The following is a 27,749-nucleotide window of genomic DNA, read 5'->3' as shown; positions in this document are numbered from 1 at the left end:
CTGATTGTTGACACTGTTATTTTAGTGTTTCTTTATTTTATTCACAAAAATGTCTATTTATTTATGTGTTTATATGCATTTACACTTGCCTTCCCAACAGATGCTTCCAGTGCACTGTTAACGCTGCCTCTAAACCAACGACGTCCCTTGGTGCTCTCTTTGATTCCTGTTGCTTCCTAGTACATTCAGACACCAAGCTCTGCAATAATTAGAAGCACGGTAACTTATACCATTATTTGGGACAGGAACGAGAGGAAATTGAAGTGGTCCTGACATAAACAAATGCAAATCCTAAAGATTGATACACTGTATATACTCTCACAGTTACCAACATTTTAATTAATTTTCACAGACAATTGCTGAGCAGGAGCATCTTAGTATGTCATATTGTCTAGGTGAGCATTTTGGGGAACCACAATTTCCATTTTAAATACATGTCTTAAATTAATATTGACTTATAAAGCCAATAAATGAGTATTAAGAACTGCATCCAGTATGCAGGATAAGATAAATTGTATTGTGTATTACTTACAAATAGGGACATTTAACATTGGCACATTTTCAGGAAAAATATTAAAACCTGAGACTGTTCCATTGTTCCTGGAAATTAGTGACAGTTGTCAAGCAGGTACACATTAACCCTTTTAAAAAGGATTTGGATTTTGCACCAGATATTTAAGATTGTCTCTCATTCTAATGAGGCAAAACAGTTCCTATACACCAGGGGTCCTCAAACTTTTTAAACAGGGGGCCAGTTCACTGTCCCTCAGACCATTGGAGGGCCGGACTATAGTAAAAACAAAAACTATGAACAAATTCCTATGCACACTGCATATATCTTATTTTGAAGTTAAGAAACAAAACGGGAACAAATACAATATTTAAAATGAAGTAAAGTTAAATCAACAAATTTCCAGTATTTCAATGGGAACTATGGGCCTGCTTTTGGCTAATGAGATGGTCAATGTCTGGTTCCAATGTATGTGTGCCCAGGGTGTCTGTACCAGTGTATGTGTGCCTAGTGTGTGTACCAGTGTATCTGTGCCCAGTGTCAGCGTGCCAAGTATCTGTCACTTTATATGTGTGCCTAGTGTGTGTACCAGTGTATGTGTGCCTAGTGTGTGTACCAGTGTATCTGTGCCCAGTGTCAGCGTGCCAAGTGTCCATACCTGTGTATCTGTGCCCAGTGTCAGTGTGCCAAGTGTCTGTACCTGTGTATGTGTGCCCAGTGTGTGTACCAGTGTAAGTGTGCCCAGTGTGTCTGTACAGGTGTATGCATGCCTAGTGTGTTTACCAGTGTATGTGTGCCCACTGTCTGCGTGCCAAGTGTCTGTACTTTTGTATGTGTGCCCAGTGTCATCGTGCCAAGTGTCTGTACCAGTGTATCTGTGCCCAGTGTCAGTGTGCCAAGTGTCTGTACATGTGTATGTGTGCCCAGTGTGTGTACCAGTGTAAGTGTGCCCAGTGTGTCTGTACAAGTGTATGCGTGCCCAGTGTGTCTGTGCAAGTGTATGCGTGCCCAGGATGCCTGTCCCAGTGTATGTACCAGTATATGTGTACCAGTATATGTGTGCCCAGTGTAAGTGTGCCCAGTGTGTGTGCGCCTAATGTATATATCAGTGTATGTGTGTCCCTGTATTTCTTGAAAATTACTCACCTTAAGATTCCTAGCTGTTGTACAGGATGGCAGGGCGCAGCCACAGGTCAGAAGAAGTGGGCCTCACCGTGGAGTTTGAAAGGAGTGGCCATCAGACGTGAGGTAGGGGCTGTGCACTGTATCAATAGACTGCACAGTCCCCTCTTTTAAAAGGAAGCAAGAAGAGACTAGGGCGCGCTGCACATTCATTCATTCATTACTTAGGCAGACTCCGCGCCCCATCCTCCCGCGTAGTACACCCGCACCAAGCGCTGATGTGCGCGCTGCGTGTACTTGGGGAAAAAAAATGCCTGAGACTGCCTCTTGGCGGCGCTGCAGGGTACCCCTCCCTCCCCTCTGCGCCGACTGCCGGCACACACGCCGAGTGTATTTAAAAAAAAAATCTGGCGCTGCTGACAGATGAGATGATGCGGGCGGCAGGGGGCCCTTGGAGAGAGGGGGGCCCGGGGCACGTGCCCCCCCTTAATCCGGCCATGCCGGCGTGCCATATAAATGTCCTCAGCGGGCCGCATGTGGCCCGCGGGCCGTAGTTTGAGGACCCCTGCCATACACTGCATTGTTTAAACTACAAAGAAAATAATAAAAAATGAAAATTTGCTCCCCTCTGTGAAAATCCTTGATCTGTCTCATACCACCTGGGATGATTTCCTCTGTAAAAAGAAGACTACAAGGTGGAGTACCCAATTTTAATGCAACACCCCCTCTGACATTGCTATTCACACCTCCCAGTGGCTGAATGTGTAGCCCCAGCACTAGGACCCAAAGGAGACACACCAGGAACATTCGTTTAGTAAAATAAGGCTGATATGAGCTGATCAGAAGTGTTTGGTGACATTGTGAGAGCCAGGGACCCAGGACAGGGGGGAGGAGGTCCTGGGATCCACAGTCAAATTTGGGAGTGGATCAGTGGCCTGCTGCCATGAAGGGCCATCCAGCCAAAGTACATCATAACTGAAAGAATATAAGTGAAATGGGACAAATTTGAGGGAGAAATTACCTTAGCGCATGGCTACATATAAAAAGGGGTGAGTAAATAGGCTGCAAGAGGACACTAGTGAGAGTATCAGATCTACCAACCAAGGCTAAGAGTGCACTTGACAGAGAGGGTGTCAGAGTCTGTGCAAGTTTCATTGTCAAGTAAGTGTGAGAAGCATTTGGGTCAAGAGGAACAAAGAGAGGACAGCGAGCATGTGCTATAGCACAAGGGAAAAAACTCCCGCAGAGGAGATATTAACTTTGCTGCAGTGAGAAGCGAGATGTAAATATTTATTTTAGTGTTATTTTCAACTCAAGTATTATGTTGGAGTGAAAAGAAGTATAAATAAATAATTAACTTTAATAGAGATGGTCTGGAGCCTAGATCATTGAGACATCTGTTTACACTGCACCCTAAGTTACCACACCTATGTCCCAACACCTTAAAGAGACATTGCTGAAAACCTGCATGAGCAGTGATCCTCTGGTCATTTATACCCACTCCAGAGAGGTGACAGGGGGTTATCTTAAAATAAACTTTCTTTAAATAAAAGGCTCCCCAAAACCCTCATTCACTACTTTTTTAAATCAAGAATATCTTCTCTTTTTTATTCTTCTTGATCCGTCGTTATCCAAATAAAAATATTCCCATAAGAAAACAACCCATCCACACACTATGTCTGACCAACAAAATGTGTATAAAATTGTACTATAAAAGTATAGACAGGAGTAAACGGGACTACGCTTTACCAGTCAGGCAATGAAAAACATTTTCCCATGCTCCCGATTTTTATAACTTTACCCAAATGTTTCATATGTTTGATATCAATACAGTCTCATTTACACAAAACAAAAATTACCAAAATGAATAAATGAGCTACACAATAATAATGTAATAGGCAGTTCACATTTCAGTCAGGGTTATCTCACTATGTTTCCCAGATGTTTCACAGCTCTCTTAGCTGGAATCAGTAGTCCCACACAACATCTGCAACTAAACTTCCCTTTGCTCTATGCAGCAGGTTCTCTCTGTGACTCTTAGCCCAATCTCACCAGTTCCTCATCAGTCAGGCTCATTCTCTCATTGGGAAGACCCTTAATAGTGGCCACTCTGCCACGGGCAGTGACACCCCTTGTCCCCCAATTAGTTTAGTATTGCTACCTGCTACAGCACTCCAGAAAATTACAAAAAGTACAAAACATTCTGGAGAAAAGGTGCCATGTGTGGTTGAATGACATCCTATGTACATATAAATGTATAATGCTATAGATATGTTTATTCAATGACCACATCGCAAACACCAATATTACATTATTAAAGGTGAATAGGTGGATGTCCAAACAAGTTGTGGTTCCAAACAATAAAAAGTGATTTTTTAAAAATAGAGTTGAGTTCAGAAATTAAATACAGAAATAACATTCAAAAATACCACCAAAAGCCTAAGGATAAAGCGTATGTGCAACTAGTACCAGAATGAAGCTACAATAATGAACAATTGCTGTCCAACAGGCAGAGTTGAGTTATTTATACCCAAGAGGATGCAGGAGGGTCGATTGTATAACAGGAGTTTCAGTCACAGTTTCACTGAACACTATTCTATAGGTCAAAGGCCAGGGACTGTTCAATAACATGGATCACTATAAGTCAGCTCTTCAGTTCTTTGTTCTTGAGGCTTGGGTCTTTATCCATAGTAACTGTGTATGTGACCACCTCCTCATCCCAGCAGCCACCCACCAGAGACTGGTTACACAAGTATTTCCCCTCATATTCCCGTCATTAAAGAGTTACAAAAGTGTACTTATAATAATGTTATATAAAGTCTGACTTTATACACAGTTAAACAATAATATTAATAGACCAGATGTGATTGCAACAGTGTATAATATGATAGCAACTAACTGCAAATGTGTATGTTTAAGTGTGATCGCATCTTACATGATATAATCATAAGAACATGCTTCAGATTGATCTTTCATACAATTTTAATAATTTGACTTTGACAGTCCACCCTTTGATGATGCATTACACTTTCATAATATCCTTTCCCAATTGGGATCATATTGCAGATTGTCCAGTTCTGTGTTGTATGCCTCTTTTAAAACCATTTCAGCATTTATCATTTCAGACTCATTTTGTTTTACCCCTTTACCACACTTAATTACCAGACAAACACATTGACAGACCATGTAGATGATTAGTAAAATACCTAAGATTAAAATCCAGAGCTTTCCTAATGCATAAACCAGTTCTTTTACCTATTCACCAAATCCTGAGAACCAATTTACTGGATTCAACCATGAGATCCATCCCATCCCACTGCTTTCTCCCAACTCCGATTAGCTGTCAAATAACTGATTACATCCAGTGCTGCACTAGTTCTTTCATGTATTTTTGTTGCTTTTTACCTGTGTACATAAAGTATTATCATCCATTTCTGTAATATTATCAATTAATTTAGCTAAGGCCTGTATGTAATTGTAGTTAAAAATTCCACTGGCAACCCTGGTTATGTCCAAACCTACCAAAAGCTGATAGGTTTGGGACTCAGTGATTAGATTTGTGGCTAGGAGTTCTTCACCAGGTGACATACTTCTCTTGGATCGGTGTTCATATGCTGTGTGTATGTAGGGAGGCAGTGCAGATATGTGTATGTTATTTCCGGTATTATCATTCAAATAAAATAAACTCCCTAAGAATTGCCAGATATAGCAAATGTCATTAGGGAGGATATATGGGATTGAGTATTCTAAAATAATAGTACAGTAATAGTGTGCTTCCCATCCGTTGACGACATGTATTAGTCTGGGTGGTTACCCTGCAGTACACAGGCTGTGCTTGTCACGGTTACGAAGATCAGATTCTAAGGTTTGCCCAGATTAGCACTATTCCGGTAGGGCGCAGAGTCTATTGAGAAGACGGTATTCACCAGGGACCGCCGCAAGGTGGTTTGGCCTTAGCTGCCTCTGTCTCGCAGGTCCCGGCCCCTACTAGGAGTTCAGGGCGAAACCCTTTAGCGGGGAATCAACAGGGATGGTCAGCGAAGAAGTGTAGCGTGAAGTGTTAGCTCTGCGGACAAACGGTTACCTCTGGGATAGCGGCAGATACACTAGGAAGTGTCAGTCCTGAAGTTATCAGGTTAACACCGGAATGGAAATGAAGCCTTGGGTAGATAGTCAGCTCTGCAGACAAGCAGGTTACCACTGGCATGGCGGCGGATACACTAGGAATTGTTAGTCCTGAAATCAGCAGGTTACTACTGAAACGGAGGTGAAGCGAGTAGAGTGTCAGCTCTGCGGTTAGCAGGTTACCACTAGGATAGCGGCAGGTACACTGAGAAGTGTAGATACTGAAGTCAGCAGGTTACCACACTGGAATGGAGATGAGAGTAGCATAGAGTGTCAGCTCTGCGGACAAGCAGGTTACACTGGACAGGAGCCATGTCTAGTACCAGGAAGGTAACTAAAAGAACAGGCACTGAGTATTCAGAGAAGGTACCTTTTAAACTTTGGAGCCTAAATCCCTAGCCAATAGGAGAGGAGCAGAGCAAATGAATTGAGCGGGTCTGCGCGAAGATGGTGATGCCCAGGATGGAGCGAGGCAGGTTAGAGTGCCTGGGATTGAGTGTGCAACCCGATCGCCTGGCGTGTGACAGTACCGTACCCAATAACATCCTTCTGGTCTTACACATATACCCCATACTATTGAAACTGTTGTTACCCTTGATTCGATAGGCTTGTTGTTTGCCCTTACAGTCGGTTTAAGTTTGATTGAGTTATATAATCTCCAGATTATTCCCAGATTTCTTTGTATTTGTAACATTGAAGTATATCAAAGATTTGTCCACTGGATATTGGAGAAGTTTAAATTTGGGGACTTGGTTGAATTGAATTTCCAATCAGTAGGTCTTCCCTCCAACAACTGAAGGACCTCAGAGACTTTTAATGGCATGGGGACTAATCCTACATAATCCTGAGGCATGGGCAACAATTACTTTGGTTCAGTAATTTCCGACAAAATAATGGTATCTATCCAATGGGTGTTGTTCAATGCAAGCCAACACATACTAAAGATTTCTACAAAGTGGTAATTGTATGAAATCAATCTGAATTACCTGGAAAGAGCCATCTGTTGGAGGAATGTGGACTGGTTCAGTTGGTATTGCCTGAATGCAGGGAGAATACAGGGAGTATTTTTTCTCAGGCAAGTTAGGCATGAAGCAGCATTCTTACTAGCATGAGGGGAGAAGACAGTAACACACCAGTACACACTTAGTAATCTACACATACCTTCTCTTTCAAAATGCGTTAATATATGCGCCACTTCCGCTTAGCCTGAAAGTATGCTTTCAGAGTTACTAGCCTATCATTCCTTGCATAGTCCCGACGCTTCTTGTCCACATCCTTTCAACTTCCAGAGGGCCTTTTCCTCTTGGGAACACATCTGTTGGATGTCAATTAACTTTTGAGTGCTGAGAGCTTAGAAAACCATTACATTTTAATTTTCTATGACTATATCTGAGTTTAAAATTGTTATGGCTAGTGGCTATTATCATAAGCTTGCAGAACTAGGAGAAGAGGTGTTCACCTACAGCAGCCGCCTTTCCCGTAGAGCTAGTTGCACTCACAGGTACTCAGATGCCCCCAAGTCTTAAACTCTAGCGTAGTGTAAGTTTATGAATACCACCGCAGCATGGAATTAGGAGGCGGAGATAGAAGATCGCTATGGTCAGAGACAAGCCGAGGTCTAGGTTCTGAAGCAGTTAGCGTGGTCAGGGCTAGCGGCAAGTTTGTGTATCCGAGAACAAGGCAGACGTCAGGGCAATCAGCATACAATGAAAGTTCAATATACAAGCCAAGGTCATGCACAGTAAATAAATCCAAAGTTTCAGCAGAATTAGCAGGAGCAAGTCACCTATCAGGAACTGAACTCTATAACCGGCAGGGAGGCAAAGTGCCTTATATAGAGGAATGAAACAATGGCAGCCTTGGGGCGAGCCCTGATATCCACCAGCGGCAGCCTAACCAATGAGAAAATCTCCTAAGGGCTAATGAAATAGTTAACCAACCTGTGCACGCACCCGGCACTGTACCATGCCAGAACGCGGAGCTAAAATTATACTGGCCTCCCGACCGTTACCCAGGAGATGGTCATGACTACGTATCTGGAAGTGACAACCCGGTTGCCATGATGACGGCCGGGCCGTGGCTGCTAAGTGAGTAGCAGTGGGTTGGCACCGCCGGGGGAAATAAAAAGAATAACAGGCAAAACTGCAGCTCTCTTAGTGTCATGAGTAAGGGCTTGGCACTGATTACTGCCACTGTCCGTGGCAGTAAATTATGAACTACCCCAAAGGCATACCTTGATTCAATTTATATGTTAAATGACTTCCCTTTGGCCAATTTACATGCCCTCCCCTAGTGCTATAAGTTCAGTGACTTGTGCCAAATTTGGTAGCCCTACTACAGCACATCCAGTACTTTCACGGTCAGAAGCAGAAATATAGGATCCCCGGATCTCCGGATCTGCCTGACTTGGAAATACTCTACCCATGCGGAGTCTATCAGGACAGGTTATCTTCACCAGGAACCCCGCAAGAAGGTATGGGCTTTGCAGCCACTGCCCAGCAGGTCGCGGCCCTCAGAAAGAGCATTTGACGAGACCCATATGAAGAACACAGGAATGGGAGAAACTCTGCAGAGAGATGCCACAGAGTGGCACTGAACAGCAAGTAGTGAATCACTGAGGGCGTGTTTAGACTCCGGGCCTCCTAACTTAGCAGTGCAAATATCATCAAGAGGCCTTCAGCTCTAATCATCTCGTGACACAGCTGCTGCTACTGACCTATGTAGGGAGGTATCATCTGGCTACAGCATCCAATTGTGCACTATAATAAGCTATAGGTCAGTTAACGTCACCATATTTTTGTGTAAAGGCTCTTGTCGCACAACTAACATTCTCAGTCACACATTTCACCAGCTAACCTGCATTTTGGACACTGCTCTTACCTGTTTCTCTTGTTTCTCACTCCCTGCATTCATTTGCTGGTCTGAACTGAGCATGTGTACAACTGGTCTTTCAAAACTTCCTGCATTCTCTTGATTGGCTAATTGCCTGTCAGTATTTTTAAAGCACCTGCTTCTCTATTAAGTTGCAAGATCTTCAGGTCTCCATACCGGTTAGAACGCTGTCTTTCCTGTTCCACGATCAAGACCTGTGGTATAATTGCAAGAACTTCGTGCCTCATTATTGGTCCCATCCTCAAGCTATTCGCTTTCCAGAGATCTCAGTGCATCAGTTCTCTGCAGTTCATCACTTGTCAGTTGGTATCCTGTGTTACCTGGTCCATGATCAAGACCTTAGGTATTGTTGCAGGAACCTTTTGCCTCATAATAAGTCCTGTTCTCAGCTATACACTTTCTAAAAACCTCAACGCTTCAGTTCACTGCTGTTCACCTGAATCTCTGCATTTATCATCCAACAGTCCTGCTCCACTCTACGGTTCCAACTTACCCTGCTCAAATCCCGCTTAGAGGACCACGACCTGTGGCTAGAGACCAGATTCAGTCCATATTCCCTTGCGGGAATCCCTGGTGAATACATCTCTACCGACTCCGCACCTCTCTAGGGGTAAGTTGATTTAGAGCGGTGGGGCTTCGAGGTCTACTCCAAACTCAGGCTCTGTGACACTCTCTTTACAAAATAAACCAAACAATTTATCATGGTCTGGGATGCCCAATTCAGATGATTGTGCCAAACTATCCTGAGTGCTAGAAAAGCTTGCTTTATTTGCTTAGTATGTTACACTCTATCTTGTTTGGTGCCCAACACTAATATCTGTAGAGGTAATGCCAGAACAGGTAAGCCTGGTATCCAATGCATACAGTACCCATACATTCCAATGAATGTGTGTACTTGCTTTTGACTTTGAGGCAGTGTTATATCTAATATGACCTGTACTGTGCCCAGTGTCAAGTGTCGCAACCCCTGGGTCCCAATGTTCCTAGTACCTCACCTTCATCCGACATGGCTGTAGTTTGGCCTCAGCATCCTTGTGTTTTGTTCCTGAGAGATGAAACAACAATTGTTTAGTGTCAGTTAGAGAAGACACAAATGAGTCAAAGCACAACAGCAAATCATCAAAGTATTGTGTCAGAACAGATCCACAAGTAGGTTGAAAAAATGTAAACAGTCATGCAAGACTTAATAGAAGATACTAGAACTGTGAAAGAACCCCTGAGGAATTCTAGTCCAAGTGTATTGTACCCCCTCGAAAGGGCCAACAAGCTGCAGACACTGAAGCCTATGATGGACTAAATTTGCATAGCGTACAGCCATTGAGCCACAGACGCCAATGCTTATAACGGGCTGGATTTATGCAGTGGGTATCAGTGACTCACACACAAATAAGGCATTGTGCTGCAAAAACTGTTCTGGTCACATATTGTTTGGATAGAGAACAGGAAGATTCTTATATCTAGGTAGAGACTAGAGATGTTCACTGACCCCCGTGTTCTGGTTTTGGTTTTGGATCTGTATTAACTTCGTGTTTTGGTTTTCGAAAGCCGCCCTTGCGTGTTTTGGTTTTGGTTTTGGATCCCTATTTTTTTTTCTAAAATCCCTATATTTTTTTTTGCTACAATGTTGCTCTTTTTTCCCCCTACATTATTATTAACTTCAATAACACTAATTTCAAGTCATTTGCAGTCAATTTTGACCACCTCACAGGTCACAATATTATTTTCATACACTTTCAAACAAAGACTGCAGCGACGTGACTGGATGCTAAGCGACAGAGTAATCACACAAACACATGGCAGTTCATAGCACATCTAGGAAACATTGCCACACAACAGTGGCAGAAAAGAAAAGTAGTGCAAGATGGAATTGTCCTTGGGCCCTCCCAGCCGCCCTTATGTAAGATATTGAAAAGGACATGTACAGCTTAACAAAGTAAGAACTCCAGCGACAAGCAGTGCCACTTTGTGGCTGAAGTGCTTGGTTTGTTTGGGCCCCCACAAAATAAGCTACCAATAGCTTAGTTGAATTACGCCTAACAATGCTATCAGTGAACTCTACATTATTAAACCATGTCTGCTCATGCTACATCTTTAATCTCCTTCTCCTCTGTGGATACCTCCGTCTCATCCCTGAAGAACTGCCAAACTTATGTAGACACAGGGATGGATATTACAACTGGAGTGGGATTAGATCTGCTTCAGACAGACTGTGACACGGAACATGTGGGCAGCATGGAATCTGTCATGTTGGAATATGCTGCATTGAACAAAGATTTAAACCAATATATAGACGCAGTGGAGAAGGCCGTACCTAAGTTAAAACGTGACCCACCGGATGAGATCCCGGATTTAAGAGAGTTTGTACACGAGAGATACACTGCGCTTCAGAAGAATAATACAGAGGAGGTCCTGAGGCAGGACGATAAATATGTCCAGTCTAAAGAACAGCTAAGAGACCTGAGAAAACAAATGGGTGTGTCACTGGCCCATGCAGACTAACCTTTGGAAGATGAAGACAAGGAGATTGCCGTCACCCTTGAGTACTTTTGACGTAAAGTGCAGATTACAAACACTTTGTGCAATACTTATAAAGGAGCAGCAAAGTGGAGAGTTTGAGTAATACATATACACGTCTATTTAGACATCCATGTTTTACATTATTTCGGCAAGCAATGTTATTCTTTGTTAATAAAACTGTTGTCTTTATACCATTCAAAAATTAAAAATAATCCTCTACCCTTCTTTGGATGTTGATAGTTGATAGTAGGATAAGGTGTATTTACAGCAGAGGTGTCACTAATTTTGGTCAATTCTTTTACAGTAGACAAGACCAGATGTCAAAATGTTGTGCTGAGTCATCTGCATCATCAATGGGTGTCTAAGATTTTTGCAAAGCACACTACAGTATATAGTGAATGTAGGTAACATTGGCACACAGTGGTAGCTGAAAGAAAAAGTGGTGCAAAATGGAATTGTCCTTGGGCCCTCCCACCCTCCCTTATGTTGGATCTTAAAAAGGCACACTTTAACAAACCAAGCACTTGAGCGACAAGGAGTGCCACTTTTGAGGCTGATGTGCTTGGTTTGTTTGGGCCCCCACAAAACAAGCTAACAATGGGCTTAAGGCACCTAAGGTAACAGTGCTGTTAATGAACTCTACTGTGCAAAGATGTTGTTGTCACCATCCTCAGCCTCATCCTCACCCTCATCAGTTTGTACATCATCCTCACGCATTATTAATTTATCACCGTTCGAATACACCATTACAGAAATCTCAGTATTTTGATGCTTTTGTAGCTGCTGCAATCAATCTCCTACATTCTTTTGCCAAATGTTCAGATATTTTACGGGCCACAGACAGCATCTCCTGCACATCCCTGTCATTTTTTAAAAAGCGCTGCACCACCAAGTTTAATGTGTGAGCAAAACAGGGAATGTGATGGAATTCACCCAGCTGTAATGCTCTCACAATATTGGTGGCATTATCAGAAATTACATATCCTGAGGAGAGTCCAAGTGGGATAAGTCATGTTACAATGATATCCCTTAGTTTTTGTATCAGATTGTCAGCTGTATGCCTCTTAGAGAAGCCGAGGATACACAGAGTAGCCTGCCTCTAAAAATGTGAAGTACTTGGGTACATGCTGCTGCTGTTACTGCTGGTAAAGGCGAATCACCAACCCATTGGGCTGCTACAGTCAAATAATCTCTAGTTTGCCCAGTTCCGCTTATGCACCTATCTGTGGTTATGTGTACAGTGGGCAGCATGGCATTTTGTAGCCCAATAATTACATTTTTACGAACCTTCTGATAGAGGTAAGGAATAGCTTCTCTAGAAAAATGGTGTCATGATGGAATTTGGTAACGGGGACACAAGAACTCAAGTAACTGTCTAAAACCAGATGCATTAATAGTGGATATTGGATGCAGATCTAATACTAGCATAGTCGCCATGGCGTCTGTGATCCGCATAACGACTGGGTGACAGTTTTCATACTTGCTTCCTCTTGCAAAGGACTGTTTAACAGTCAATTGTTGTAAACTACTAGTAGTCTTCTTCTTGGTCTGCTTCTGGGATGAAGATCCACCCCCAGCAGCAGCAGTAGTGGGACTAATGCTCAAGAATTCTTCTGAGGAAGAAGTCATCTAGCCTTAGCAACTTGGATGCAGAACTAACTCCGATCACTACTGAGGATATTGATGAGGAAGGTGTTGTAGGTGTAGATTGCAGGTGTTGGGATCTAGCTAAGAGAAGGGACCTAGCCGATACTGGACTGCTTATTGTTATTTTTTTAGCAAAAGTTTCTGATTTTCCCAACAGCTTGCCATGAACTCGCTTCAAATGGATGAGGTTCCTAGATGGTTAAGGTCCCTACCTCTACTGACTGTTGCTTTATAAACGCTAAGAATGGCTAGGCAACTGTTGTCAGGATTTGGGTAAAAATAATTCCACACATAAGAGGTGGATTTTATGGTCTTATGCCCAGGCATGACAATGGCCTTTTTCTTATCACGTGCAAGAACTGCTTCCAGTGGTGCAGGTATTACACAAACAACATCATCCTCATCAACATCCTCCTTAGCGCCCTCGTTAGCTACACACGTATCCCCCTCATCCTGTTGCAATTCCAAAGTGGCATGCTCAACTTGTGTATCACCGGCTACACTTGAGCTGTTCATGCACACATCTGCAGAAATGCTAAAAGGGGCCTTCTTTATGGGTACACTATCAGACAGGTCAGGATTACACATAGCACTCGTGGACAGACTCTCCTCAGTGATTTGTGTCATTTCTGAATCTGAACATATATTTTCCGCTAATGACTTACTGTTTTCTTCCAGCTCAGCTTTTACACATAAAAGTATTTGGACACCAATTTTGGAGTCAGAATGACAAGGTCTTGCTTGGTCATAACTGACCTTACAATACGATGCCTCAATGACAGTTGCAGAACTAGCACTCATAGAGAAAGGAGAAGGCCTCATTCTTTCCTTGCCACTGTGTGTGTAGAATGTCATGATGGTAATTTTATTTTTTTCTGCAGATAACTTAGCCTGGATTACAGGTCTTTTTTTCTTTACCAAGGTAAAAAGTACTTTTCTACATTTTTGTTTCCCTGACTCAAAAACACAATGCACTTTAACATAGGCTTTAGTAGACGACGTAGAGGGATTACAATCATCATGCTCCTGGTCTTCTGTGTACTGCAGTGAATCAATTTTTATAACACAAAACAATGTGACTGCAGATTTAGACCAAGACTGACAGCCCTATTATTTCTATTTCAGCAATGACAATTAGCAATGGAGCAATGGAGTTCTCCTGTTTGTGTGTGAGCTATACAGGGCCGCCTTCAGAAAAAATCAGGCCCAGTACAGACCCCCCGTGCCACCTGGGCCCCCCCCCCCCCCCATGAGTGGGCCCTCCCCCCATGAGCCCTCCCCCCATGAGCAACACATACTTACCTGGGGGCCCGCCGCTGGTCTCCGCTATTCTGTCTTCAGCCTGGCTGTCACCGTGACAGCCAGGCACCAGGATCGAACGCAGGGGTGGAGGAATCATTCCCCCTGCGATCATGTGATCTGTCACAGGCTGAGCACATGACAGATGGATCGCCGTGGAGCGCAGTATTTATAGAATCCAAAACTCGCGAGATCCAATGACGCCACAATGACGTTTTGCCTCATTTTCAATTCCGAGAGCGAGCGATAGTACCGAGCCGACTCAGCTCAGTACTCAGATTGGCGAAGTTCGGGTGTGCGCGGTTCTCGGGAACCAAGCCTGAGCATCTCTACTAGAGACACAATTGTCTTAAATGATTGCAAAAACAGCACCCTTGGATTTATAATACATTTAAGCCACATGTGTGGTAACTTTTGGATACAATAAAATATATTACATTCCATCAAATGCAACAGTATCCCTTCTTTAGATTGGGAATTTCAATATCATCACAATGAGTAAAGTGCAGTCATATTGATATTTTATTATTTAATTGATGTTTTGATAATTTTAAATATTTTTAAGATATTTGATAATAAACTGTTTTTATTCACATAACGGAGTTGTGACAATTTACATATTTAGATATTACAACCATCTAAATTCTACAGTCATGGCCAAAAGTTTTGAGAATGACACAAAAATTGTTTTTCACAAAGTCTGGTGCTTCAGTGTTTTTAGACCTTTTTGTCAAATGCTATAGTATACTGAAGTAAAATTACAAGCATTTCATAAGTGTCAAAGGCTTTTATTGACACTTACATTAGGTTTATGCAAAGAGTCAATAATTGCAGTGTTGACCCTTCTTTTTGAAGACCTCTGCAATTCGTCCTGGCATGCTGTCAATATATATGTGCTCACTCACAATATGCTCATCTAACCAAGTCTGTCTCACCAATTCACAATTCAGTACGCAATTCAACATCAAAATGACTATACAATGAATACTCAATTCACAACAGTCTCACAATTTGTTTGTTCCCTTTTCCTTGCTGATATTTTCAACTTATATATAATAAGCAATCAATTCATTATACTATCATTAAAGGTTTAGATCTATGGCAATTTGACCATAATGGAACACAATATGCCAATACAAACAAAAGTTTACAGTTGCCAGCATGTGTTTCTAAACAACAACAACAATGCAATTGGAAGTCCCAGATTCCTTTCAGCATCTCAAAGCAGGATATTCGATTTACCAACTTCAAGTTGGAAAAAGAAGAACAAAATAGTGGTAAAATGCACACGTGCTAGTACCAGCAACAAGCTTCAATAATGAACACTCTGCTGTCCAACAGGCAGAGTTGAGTTATTTATGGACAAGAGGATACAGGGGGGGTAAATTTTATAACAGGAGTTTCAGTCACAGTTACACTGGTCACTTTCTATTAGGTCAAAGTCCAGGGGCAGTCAAATAACACAGTTCACTGTACGTCAGCTCTTCAGTTCTTTGTTTTTGAGACTTGGTTCTTTCTCCATAGTAACTGTGTATGTGACAAAATGCTAATGCCCCCAGCCACCCACCAGATATTAGTTACACAAGTATTTCTCCTCAGGCTCCTGCAATTAAGAGTTACATAAGTGTATTTAATATAATGTTAAATAAAGTCGGATTTTATACACAATGAACCAATAATAATAATAATAATAATAATAATAATAAATTAAACAATAAATTCGATGTGATCGTGACAGTGTATGATACGATAGCAACTAACCGCAAATGTGTACATTTAATTGCGATTGCATCGCACATGACATAATCATAAATATTCATTGATTCTGATTTATATTTTATACAGTTTTAATAATTTGACTTTAACAGTATGTTTGTTAATGTACTTGAGGTTATAGAAATTGCGCAAATTTTAGTGCAAGCCAAGTTTTCCGGTCCAACAAGTTGCTTTGCAGAGGTGCAAGGTTCTGTCAATAAACTTTTGTTTTGTCATTCTGTGGAATTCCATTCCGCACCGTGGGCCTTATCTAGAGTTGGTCGCAATGTACACTTAAAATTATATTTTAATGGTAAATTACAATGAATGGGTGATTTTCGTGTATATAGTCTTTAAGTGCTATAGAAGTTGTAGATTTATCTTTAAAATGAAAACTGAGCCAAAATACGCACATACCTGACTGAATGCATAAACAAATGAACTGGATGTGTGTTAACACTTTGCAAACACTTTCCTCCCACACTGCTTGCCGTTTGGCTATTTTTATATTTAAAGCATTTGTTGTCAAGACTTTTGTTTACCAGCAAATTGCAAATTAACAGAAAATTATCAAACATATTTTCAAAAATAATGTATAGAACATACAGAATTGAATACACTTAAATAATGTAGTTCAATTATTTAGAAATTGAGGGTTATTTTCTAGCATTGCTCAAGCATGCAAATATGCACTAAAACCATAGCAACCAATCAGACGTTAACATCTATCTGTTTTGTACAAGTTATAAAGTGAAAGCAAATGTCTGAAAGATTTTGATGGCTTTAGTATAGATTTGAGCAATTTTAGCAAATTACCCTCACTAGGTTTCTTTTACGACTTTCGAAAACAGTGAAGCGCAATATGAGCCTACTTGACCTCGAAGCACATTTCAGGGTGTATGCTCAGTTCACAATCTTTGGAAACAGGCAAGTAAAATCAATATGAGCCTTTGCATCTAAACCTGAACTTGTGTATGGAGGAAACAATAATGTCACATTAAAGTATTTTAGCAACACTCTCTTTATTAGTTTCAAATTGTATGTTTTTTCCCCAATAATAGCCTCATTTTTGTCTTAAATTAATCATGAGAGTTGGGAACATTAGGATTGTCTGTATTACATTTTCACTTTTGTGTGTTAAAATTGTATTTTTATTTTAAAAAAAATATAGGGATATATTGTGCTCACCACAACCATTAAAATAAATCTGCTGTACAATTAGGTGTGTGAATATATATTGCAAAAAAAAACAATCCTCTGTATTCACCTTCCCTATGAGGTAAACTTTGGTGGGGCTTCTCTTTCCTAACATGTATTGCAATATATATATATATAACTAACATTCTCTATTTGAATAATAAAAACTGTATTACAAAGTAGCTCTATAGCATAAAAAATGCACTAGGAGTTTTTCAATATATTATCGCAGGTGGACAGCAGTCAGTGATGGCTGCATTTTAAATCAGCCCTATGCCCTTCCTTTCCTTAATCTTCTTTAAGGAAAGGAAATTAAAGGTAAGGAACAGAAAAGTAGCACAGATGAGTGTCACTACAGTGAGAGCAAGGTTGTTTCAAGGATCTTCTGGACAGCCATCTCTTCTGGACTGCCATCATGTTCAGCTGCTGAACCCATTTAGCTCAACTGTCATTGCTGTTGCCCTCTCTGTTCGACCGTGCTATACATCATTTGGATATCTCAGGACAGCTTACCCAACTTCTGTCACCTAGAAAGCACCAGCTGTGGTTAGATATATCATGCAGCATTCAATCCAGACTATACCTCATTTATGAGTCATCTCAGTTGGGGAAAGTGTGATTCTACTGTATATCTTTGAGGAACCGATGTACCAGTGATTTAGCATTTAGCAGGCTTGGATTACAGCATTGGACAGCAGGTTAACAATATTTAGCTCCCTAATGGATTCCATAAACTGAAGGAGCACTAGAGTTGAATTGCCAGATCTTCAGTCTGTGCATGGCTAGTGTTGTACCCCATTTTATAGGCATCTGATGAATGTATAACCAATGGACGAACAAGCTTCCTGCTTATATATAAACTGGTATTAGAGACAAGTAACACTGGATCTAATAGTTTTAGTGGCAGTCACACTGCCTCACACCACCGGCAGCCAGTGGTGTGAGGCAGTGTGAGTGCCAAGTGTACCCTCAACCTCTGGAAGCTCGATTCAGGAGTGTGCAGCAGCCGTTCCCTGAGTCGTGTTATACAGTCTAAGTTATGAGCTTCTAGTATGATCTGTACTTTGTCACTGCTAAAACGTAAGCCTCAGAAACTATTGTTTTAATGTACAGGCATTTTAATGTTTTATGTCTTTTGATATTGATTATTAAAAGTGTATTGGAATTTTTACTGGTAGTTTCTTCTGTTTTGGTTCTACATGTTTGAGCAAAGATTACTTATGTAGAATACTTCAAGTTGTGCACCTTTAAACAACGTATTACACTATTCTCTTTATTCTGAGGAGTTTCAGCCTCCAGCGTGGAATCATGTTCCCTAATACCATAAAGGTGAAAAGGAGTACCTACTTCAGCATTTGCTTCTGCAATAGATAAGCTTTTTTTATTTGTTATGCACGTTTTGTCGCTATCCAATAACAATTGTGGAATCTCGATTTGTGTTTCCAACGCACAAATATTTATTCTCAAAAAGTAGCAGAATAATTCAAGTGAAATAATAATAAGTACAGCCGTTACTTATCACAGGCGCTCTGGATCCAGTGAACAGTCATTCAGGTCTGAAGTCTGTGGTCAATGTGACTGAACATTAGATGAGAGCTACTGCTTATATGCAAACAGAAATACAGTGAAACAATGCAGATGGTATGGCTTGCTTCTATTGGTCCAGGCTTCAGGAAGGTCCAGGGGGTTGCAGATCATAGGCTACTTCAAACTAAAGAATCCAAAGGTGGGGGTCATCTCTCCAGGGGATGTGCTCCTTTCTTCCCGCTCAGACTCCAATTACAACTAGTCTATTAGCATTTTATAGTCAGTATCATATTAAAGGTTTATTCCCTAACATCAATAACTAGAGTATGCAATATGCGATCTCTTCGCTGAATGCACCGGACAGCTGCTGATGTAAAGAGGATTAATATGATATCAGACATGACACATTTCCTTTAACCTGAACTATAGGTATCACTAATATGCATATAACTTATAATATTACACATAAACACTACTATATTTCGACATAAATAACTATGTGTTGCAACTACGATTAATGTGTACTATTTACAACTGTGTGTGTTTGTGCGAATGTATACAAAAGTGTAAAAACTGTTATTGCCACATGTTGCGGCTGGATACGCCCATCCATGCCGTAGCGTGCTCTGCGCATAATTTCAGACAAAGACAATCAAGTTTGCTCGATATTAGTGAAATGACTTTATCCAATTTGCTGACTTCGACATATTGTATCTTTGGTACGCAACTATTCAATACACTAATTTGATGGATCACAAATATTATACATACTACACTATATTTGGTGCTTTTGTGTTTTGTTTTACATGCAGCAGCAAAGTTTAAAACAGTTGAAGTCACCAGCCATGCTTTTCTTATTGACCAATTCATGTTGATGATGTTTTCACCCCATTGAAATGGTAGGGTCCTTTGAAATTAACAGGAAAAGTCAAATGGGCTAGTTACAGAATAGTCTGACATTTGCAACCCCTTCTGGAGTTGGGTGAATTCCAAATTATGCTTTTTTTATGTCCGCTGAGCACCACAGCAGTATTTAAATAAGATGCTAATTAATTTATTAACACTTTGATTATGAATAATAATTAAAGCTTCCACTGCAATTCTATTAATTAAATATTACTATGCTTTCATTATTGAGCACAATCAAAATGTTAACAAATTAATTTACTTTTTAATTAAATGTAACACCCCCTAGTGGCGTGTTAGTAAAACCCTGCACCTCAGTGAATTCAGGCGGGGTCACCTAGAGCGTAAGCTAATAGTTTATGAAAAGTTACATAGACAGGTTACCATGGTGATAACCCAGCCCAGCCTGTGAGACTGAGGGAGAAGAAGGAGGGGCTGTCAGTAAGGGGGGGAGAGAGAGAGAAGACACAGGAGAGGAGAGATGGTAGCTGGGGACCTGGGGTGAAAGCTCCCAGGATCCCCCAGCATTGCCTGGAAGTCTGAGCGTGGTGACTGAGCCAGGGCAAGGAATGTGTGCCCTGGATGAGGGGGGAGAACTCCATGCCACTATAGATAACCCAAGAGAGAGGGGGACACTTCGCATGGAAGAGGCCCTGGAGTGAGGGCTGCTACAAGAGGCATGGTAGCTGTAGTGTCAGATCCTGAGGCTGAGAGAACACAGAGTGACGTGTCAGAGCACAGGAGACATCATCCCCGCAGAGGAGGGATGAGCTGCAGTTGAGAGGTACACAGAGTGTGTCAGAGCTGCATGGAGGAGAAGCTGCCTGCCTATTAGCATCCAAGTGAGTGCCCCTGCAGAAAGGGTGATCTGCAGTGAGTATGGAGTGTAAGAGAGACCTATGATTTATGTTATATAACATCTGGATAACATTAAGAACTGTGCTGGAGAGAGTAAGGAGCTGTACATATATTTCTTTATTGCTGCAACCACTATGATTATCGTGCTGGAGGAAGAGGAGTGTAAATAAAGAGTTGAGTTTCTTATAGAGATGGTCTGGCGCCCAAATTATTGTGACTTCTATTACACTGCACCAAAGTGACATCCCCTGTGTCCCACTAACTACAAAGAAACACCTGCATGTGCAGGGACCCCCTGATCATCTACACCCATGCCCATCAGCTAGCCAGGGCTTGAGAAGGAGATGCACTGTGTACCATTTGCACCTGATACTACACACAGTGACAGGGGGTTACATAAAGACTTCTTAATCTGTATTGATCTGATTATAATTTGCTCGGTTGTTCTGGGGACATGAAAAAATAGGATCATTCTGAATTTACTTGACAACTCCAGACGGGTTTCCAAATATCACATTACTGTATAACTAGTCTTCATTTCAAAGCACTTAATTTCAAAACACATTTCAATGGAGTTATTATTGCACCTGTGGAAACAACATTGGCATGAATGAGCCCATTGCTTTCCATGCATAAAAAGTTTTTGTCTTTTCCTTCTTACTGCTTCTCGAGTGTCTGAAATCAGTGTGTTTAATTTTAGTGATTTCTGAATAGATTTTGTATAGATTCACCAGTTATATATACCTACCGTTGAGAAATCTATGATTTCAGTGGTTCTGCAATATCTGACGATTTTGTAGGGAAAACTGGTCTATTTGCTTTATATAGATTTGGTTTTAAAAGACTTGGGGGTAAATTTACCAAGCTGAGAGTTTTCCGGCGGGTTTGAAAAGTGAAGATGTTGCCTATAGCAACCTATCAGATTCTAGCTATCATTTTGCAGAATGTACTAAATAAATGATAACTAGAATCTGATTGGTTTTTCAAACCCGCCAGAAAACGTAAAGCTTGATACATTTACCCCTTGGTGTTGAGGATGTTTTTTACCACTATTTCTACAATTCACTCTTTATTGGATTCCCATTAAAGTCCAAAGATATTATGTTGTATCCCAAGATGGCATCTCTGGTTGCAGAGAGACAAAGGTGGTGGTGTAAATTACATATCAGAAAGAGATGCTGCTAAGAGGTGCAGTGTCAGATACAGATGCAGAAACCACTGCTTGCACTAATCATCATCATCATCATCTGTTTATTCATATAGCGCCACTAATTCCGCAGAGCTGTACAGAGAACTCATTCATATCAGTCCCTGCCCCATTGGAGCTTACAATCTAAATCCCCTAACATACACATACACAGACTGAGAGAGACTAAGGGCAAATTAATATTAGCCAATTAACCTACCAGTATGTTTTTGTAGTGTGGGAGGAAACCGGTGAACCCGGAGGAAACCCACACAAACACAGGGAGAACATACAAACTCCACACAGTTAAGGATATGGTCGGGAATCAAACTCATGATCCCAGTGCTGTGAGGCAGAAGTGCTAACTACAAAGCCCCTAATCCCTCTGACCCAAGGTTTAGCAATAATGCTTTGCCCAACAAGCTAAAAGCATACTCTGATATTGTTTTTGTGTAGTGATGGAGGGAGAATGAGAAAATAAATGAACAATGGTAGCTAATACCCCTATGGAAAGAGGCATTGTGCCTGATTCATCAAGGAACATAAATGCAGATTTTGAGCATATAATACGCAAATTTTATTTGTACATGCCCAGAACCGGACCATGCGCAACTAAACACAGTAACGTTCAATTCATCTTTGTACGCAAAGAACACTTACTACACCCTACTGTTTCTGTGAGGGAACAGGATGTGGAAGGGGCGTTTGCCCATAGTTAATGTACAGTAAAGGCCAAACTCGACCACACACAGCCATTTCCAATTCAAGCTTTGGGCATCTCAAAGTTATTTGTTTTTCTGACGTATCTCTTGCTCCAGCTAAGTCCTGATAACTAATGATGTATGCTATAACATGTGTTTGCAATCAGGTACAACTGTAAAAATGTATTTTATGTTCAGTAGACATTAAAATCATCCTAATAAATGTATACAGAAATGAGTAAGGAAATATCAATCCAGTGTCTACACATACATCTGGGTGTGGTGGAATATTTTTTAGGGTTGGTTGGTTGTTTTTTTTAAATCATTTGCTATAGTGTGCTTCTTTCTCCAGATAGCAAGACAATCTCAATACGTTCTGTTTGTGTAAGTGCCATTGTCATTAATGTCACTACTGTTACTCAGAACTCCAGAATGAATAAAGTCATGTTAAAACAAAGAAAACTATTGTTTTTCTTATGAAATTCTGGTATCTGTTTTATATGTCACACTACATTCCCATTAAAAAAATTACAATTGCATCCAAGAAGACCAACTTCAAGATGGCCACCATACTGGCCACATACCCTAAAAGTTTTCCACCACACCCAGCTCATATGTTTAGACACTGGATTAATATTTCCTTACTCATTTCCATTTTAAAAGGGCGTTTCCACACTTATGGACCACTCTGTATTTAATTGAAAAACTAAAATATAAATAAAAGCTTTTTTTAACTGTTTTGTCATTAATGCTTATATTATTAACAGGTGACATTAATTGAATAGGTTTTGTTTTGTTTTTTTGCTAATATACAGTACACATAGGCATTGGATGTATCCTGCAGTGTCTTGTGTATTAGAACAGATCAGAACTACACCCAAATTCATCAGTGCACATGTCTTCAGATCCATTCCTTGTTGAATTCCAGAGTACACACAGCCGATTTATGTTTGCTTCAAAACAAACGCATGTTGTGCTCACTATGAGTGCCTTGTATGAGTGCCTTGATGAATCAAGCCCATTATGTTCATGGGGATACTCTCATAAGTGCTGGTAATAGTAAAATCAGGGAGACCCCACGCTTTTTTGTCCCCTTGATTTTGCTAGTACCAGCCTAGCCTAGCAGCACTAGGATAGGTTAAGCTGTTTGGGAGGGGGGCACGCCTTTTTTGTATACATTTATTGCCGCTTATTTATTACGTGTATTGACATTTTTTTTGTTTACATCTGTTTATTTATGTCAACATTTTGAATGTCGACTTTAAAACCCTGTCCACATTTAACAGGTCGACTTTTTGAATGTGTTGACATTTTAAACATGTAGACTAGACATTATGTCTGTCAACATTATGGTGTCAACATTTTTGACTGTCGACATACTGATTGTCAATATTTCGACTACATCCCCCCTTGACACCTTCATGTCATTCTCTATATGTTTAAGGGTCATTCAAAACTGATGCGGACGCTCATTGGCCTCTTAAAATAAATAGTGCGAAGTGGAGGTGTCGGGAGATTCAGAAGAGGACAAGTATGTTGCAGGGGCAGAAAGTCTCTATTGAACACAGGTGGCTGACAGTTTGGAGGGTTATCTGTGCAGAGGTTTTAATTAAAGGAAAACTCAAAGGTTTTTGAAGCAAATAAGCAAATTAAAGATAGGACAGAAAATACTATTGCCGCACTAGTTCCTGGCTCTGAATAGTTGGTGATTTAAGGCACCATGCATATACAAAGTTATATTTGCACAATGTAACCCATATCCTATTTGTAAATATTTACTACATAAATCTCAAGTGTATATAGTGTATATAGAACTTATATGGTCTTATAGTCTTGCGGTTCCTGTGATGTTCTAGTTGCGGCTAGTGTGAGTTCTCTATTTATGAAATGAATAGTATGAATTCCTTTTTGCACTTCTCTGTTCCAATTTAGTGACTTGCAAAGACATAGAGGGCCAGCCATAGACAGAGCCCTCACTGTGTCCATCTGCTTGAAGATGGCAGGACCCACAGGAGAGGTAGGTGCTATATACATGCTACTAGGTTGTATGGTAGCAAATGCTTATAGATAGAGCAGGGATTATATTTGCACACTTAACCCTAAACATAGTGAAACCTTCAAGTACAACTTTTAAATGTTTTCTTCAGAAATACTGCTTGTTGGAGACTCATTCATGTCTTACTTTCTTCTTCACCACCCATCATATATAAATAGTAGGCATGAGTTTTATAAAGACAGAGCTGTTATCTAAAATGTTAACAGGTGATGGGTTTTCCTTCTGCTGCCACTGAAACTATTGGTGCAGAGGAAACTAGACCTATAAGTAAATTAATGTAATTAAAAAATTAAACAATATGCTTAAAAAAGTATTGCCAGTTTCCTCCCAACAAATATCTAGTACTAAACTAATTGCATGAAAATAACTATACTGTGTAAACCATCAAAATGCACAATCCACAGAACTAGAAATTTTAATATACAAAGTAAAGGACAAAGGCAGTTTGGTATTTGTCTGCATCAGCCCCCCCCCCCTCCCCATCCACTTGTAGTAAAATAGAAAAAAAGCAGCCTGCATAGACTGTAGAACTAGAATATACAAAGAAATGGACAAAGGCAGTTTGGTATCTGTCTGCACCAGATCCCCTCTCCACTAGGAGTAAAATAGAAAACTATTCAGCCGTTATATAATCTAGAATATAAATAGAAATTGAGAAAGGCAATTTGGTATCTGTCTGCATCATAATCATCAACATCCTCATTAGCGCCCTCGTCGCCTACACAAATCTCCCCCTCATCCTCTTCTAATTCCAAAGTGGCATCCTCAATTTGTGTATCACCGGCTACACTCAGGCTGTTCAGGCACACATCAGCAGAACTGCTGAAAGGGCCCCTCTTTATGGGTACACTAACAGAATGCTCACAATTAGACATCCCACTGTTGGATGGACTCTCCACAGGGATTGGTGTCATTTATGATTCAGAGCAAACATTATCCTTTAATACCTTACTGTTATCTTGCAGCTCGGCTTTGACGCGTAACAGTAGTTGTGCACCACTTGTAGGCTCGGTAACATTTTTGGATCTGCCACTAATAGAGAAAGGCGAAGGCCTCATTCTCTCTTTGCCACTGCGTGTGTAGAATGGCATGTTGGCAATTTTTTTTTTATCGGCAGTTAACTTTTCCTCAATTACACTTCTTTTTCGCTTCAACGCGGTAAATTTTTTGGGGGTGTGTGTTTTTTTGCCAGATTTCAAAAGACAGTGTAGTTTGACATCGCCTTTCCCTGATGACGTACTGGGAACACTACCATCAGGACTGGTGACAGAACCTGGTTGCTCATTTTGCTCATATGTGGACTGCTTTGAATCCATTCTGAGCCCAAAGCACTTGTAGTGCTACAAATTGTTTTTGACACTGCTGCCAAATAGGACTTTTTTGACAGGCAGAAAAATTTCTGCAAAAGAATGGGAGACACCCCAATAGCAATTGGGAGTGCTAAATATATTATTTTGACACTGCTGCAAAATAGGACTTTTTTGACAGCCAGATAAATTTCTGCAGAAGAATGGGGGACACCCCAAAAGCAAATGGGAGTGCTAAATATAATTTTTTTAGACTGCTGACAAACAGGACTTTTGACAGTCAGACATATTAATGCAAAAGAATGGGGGACACCCCAAAAGCACTTGAGAGTGCTAAAAAAAATAATTCAGATTGCTGACAAACAGGACTTTTGACAGCCAGAAATATTAATGCAAAAGAATGGGGGACACCCCAAATCCCTTGGGAGTGCTAAATGTTATATTTTTAGTCTGCTGAAAAATAGTACTTTTGACAGCCAGAAATATTAATGCAAAAGAATGGGGGACACCCCAAAGCACTTGGGAGTGCTAAATATTATATTTTTAGTCTGCTGAAAAATAGTACTTTTGACAGCCAGAAATATTAATGCAAAAGAATGGGGGACACCCCAAAGCACTTGGGAGTGCCAAATATTGAAAAAAAGACTCCTCTATCCTCCTCTCTTCTCTATCAATTGTTATCAGAATTGTAATCAGAATTGTATTCTCTGTCCCTGCTCTAATCAGCCTGTGACTACACCCTGCTCTCTCCCTCTGTCAAATGGCGATGGATTGCTGTGGAGGCGGGTTTCTATAATTTTCAAATAACGCGAGAACCGAGCCCCGATATCCGACGACGTCACGATGACGTTCGGCCTCGATTTGGAATCTGAGCGGGCGGGGGAGTACGGCTCGGTACTCGGATAGGCAAAGTTCGGGTGGGTTCGGTTCTCGGGGTTAGTCAGTGTTAACATGACTACAAACCAATGAATGATAGCTTTAATGTTTAAAAAGGCCCCTTTTTATTCCCTGTTAATTTTTCACAATGGTGAAGACAAGCGAGCTGTCTGAGAGCATCATAAGTGCTATTCTCACCAAACACAAGACCGCTAAAGCATAAAGGGCTATCTCCAAAGAACTTGGCATCCCAGTTTCAACAGTGTGCAATGTTATTAAAAAGTTTTGTACTCATTGAACTGTGAAGAACCTGCCTGGACGTGGGGGAAAGAGGAGAATTGATGAGAGAACTCTTCAAAGGTTGGTACGAACTGTGGAAAAAAACACCACGTAAGACATGCAAAGAGCTGAAGACTGACCTGGAACAAACTGAATTGATGATTTCAATACGTACCATACGCCGGACACTAAAGCAAGAAGAACTTTATGGGAAAAGAACAAAAAGGACCCTACTGCTGAAAAAAAAACTTTAAAAAAAATGGCTGATCTTTTTCAAAACGCATCTAAACAAACCACAATTCTTCTAGGCAAATGTTCTGTGGACAGACGAAAACCAAAATAGTGCTCTTTGGCAATCTAGACCAGCGATTTGTTTATAGGTAAAATGGTTAAGGTTTTAATGAGAAGAAAACCTTACCTACGGTTAAACGTCCATAATGTTGTGGGGCTGCCTCTTGTACTGGAGTTCTTGACCATATTCAAAGAATCATGAAACCAGGGGAGAGTCTTTTGGGGGGGTATTCAATTGTTTCTTTTAACGCGCTAAAACAAAAAAAAACGAGCGCTCGAAAAAAACTTCATATTATACGGTAATTTTGCGCGCGTAAACAGTTAATACGGTACTTACTCGTTGCCAGCGGGCTGAATTTCAGCTCGCTGCTCAGGGAGCTGCGAGATGAAATTTAGCGAGTAATTACCGTATTAACGGTAATATTTTTAGAGCGCTCAGTTTTTTTTGTTTTAGCGCATTAAAAGAAACAATTGAATACCCCGCTTGGAGCGAAATGTGCTACCCAGTGTAAGAAAACTAGGTTTTGGTCAAATAGCGGCACAATAAAGACCCAAAACACACATTCAAAAGCACAACAAAATGTTGAAAAGAAAAAAATGGATTGTTTAAACTGGCCAGCAATGAGTTCTGATCTTAATCCAAATGACAGTCTTTGGAGGGCTGATATCTGCCATTGGGAAATGAAACCTGCAAACA

Source organism: Mixophyes fleayi, chromosome 4 (assembly GCF_038048845.1).
Source record: "Mixophyes fleayi isolate aMixFle1 chromosome 4, aMixFle1.hap1, whole genome shotgun sequence".
Taxonomy (NCBI): Eukaryota; Metazoa; Chordata; class Amphibia; order Anura; family Limnodynastidae; genus Mixophyes; species Mixophyes fleayi.
Note: the sequence above shows the minus strand (reverse complement) of the source record.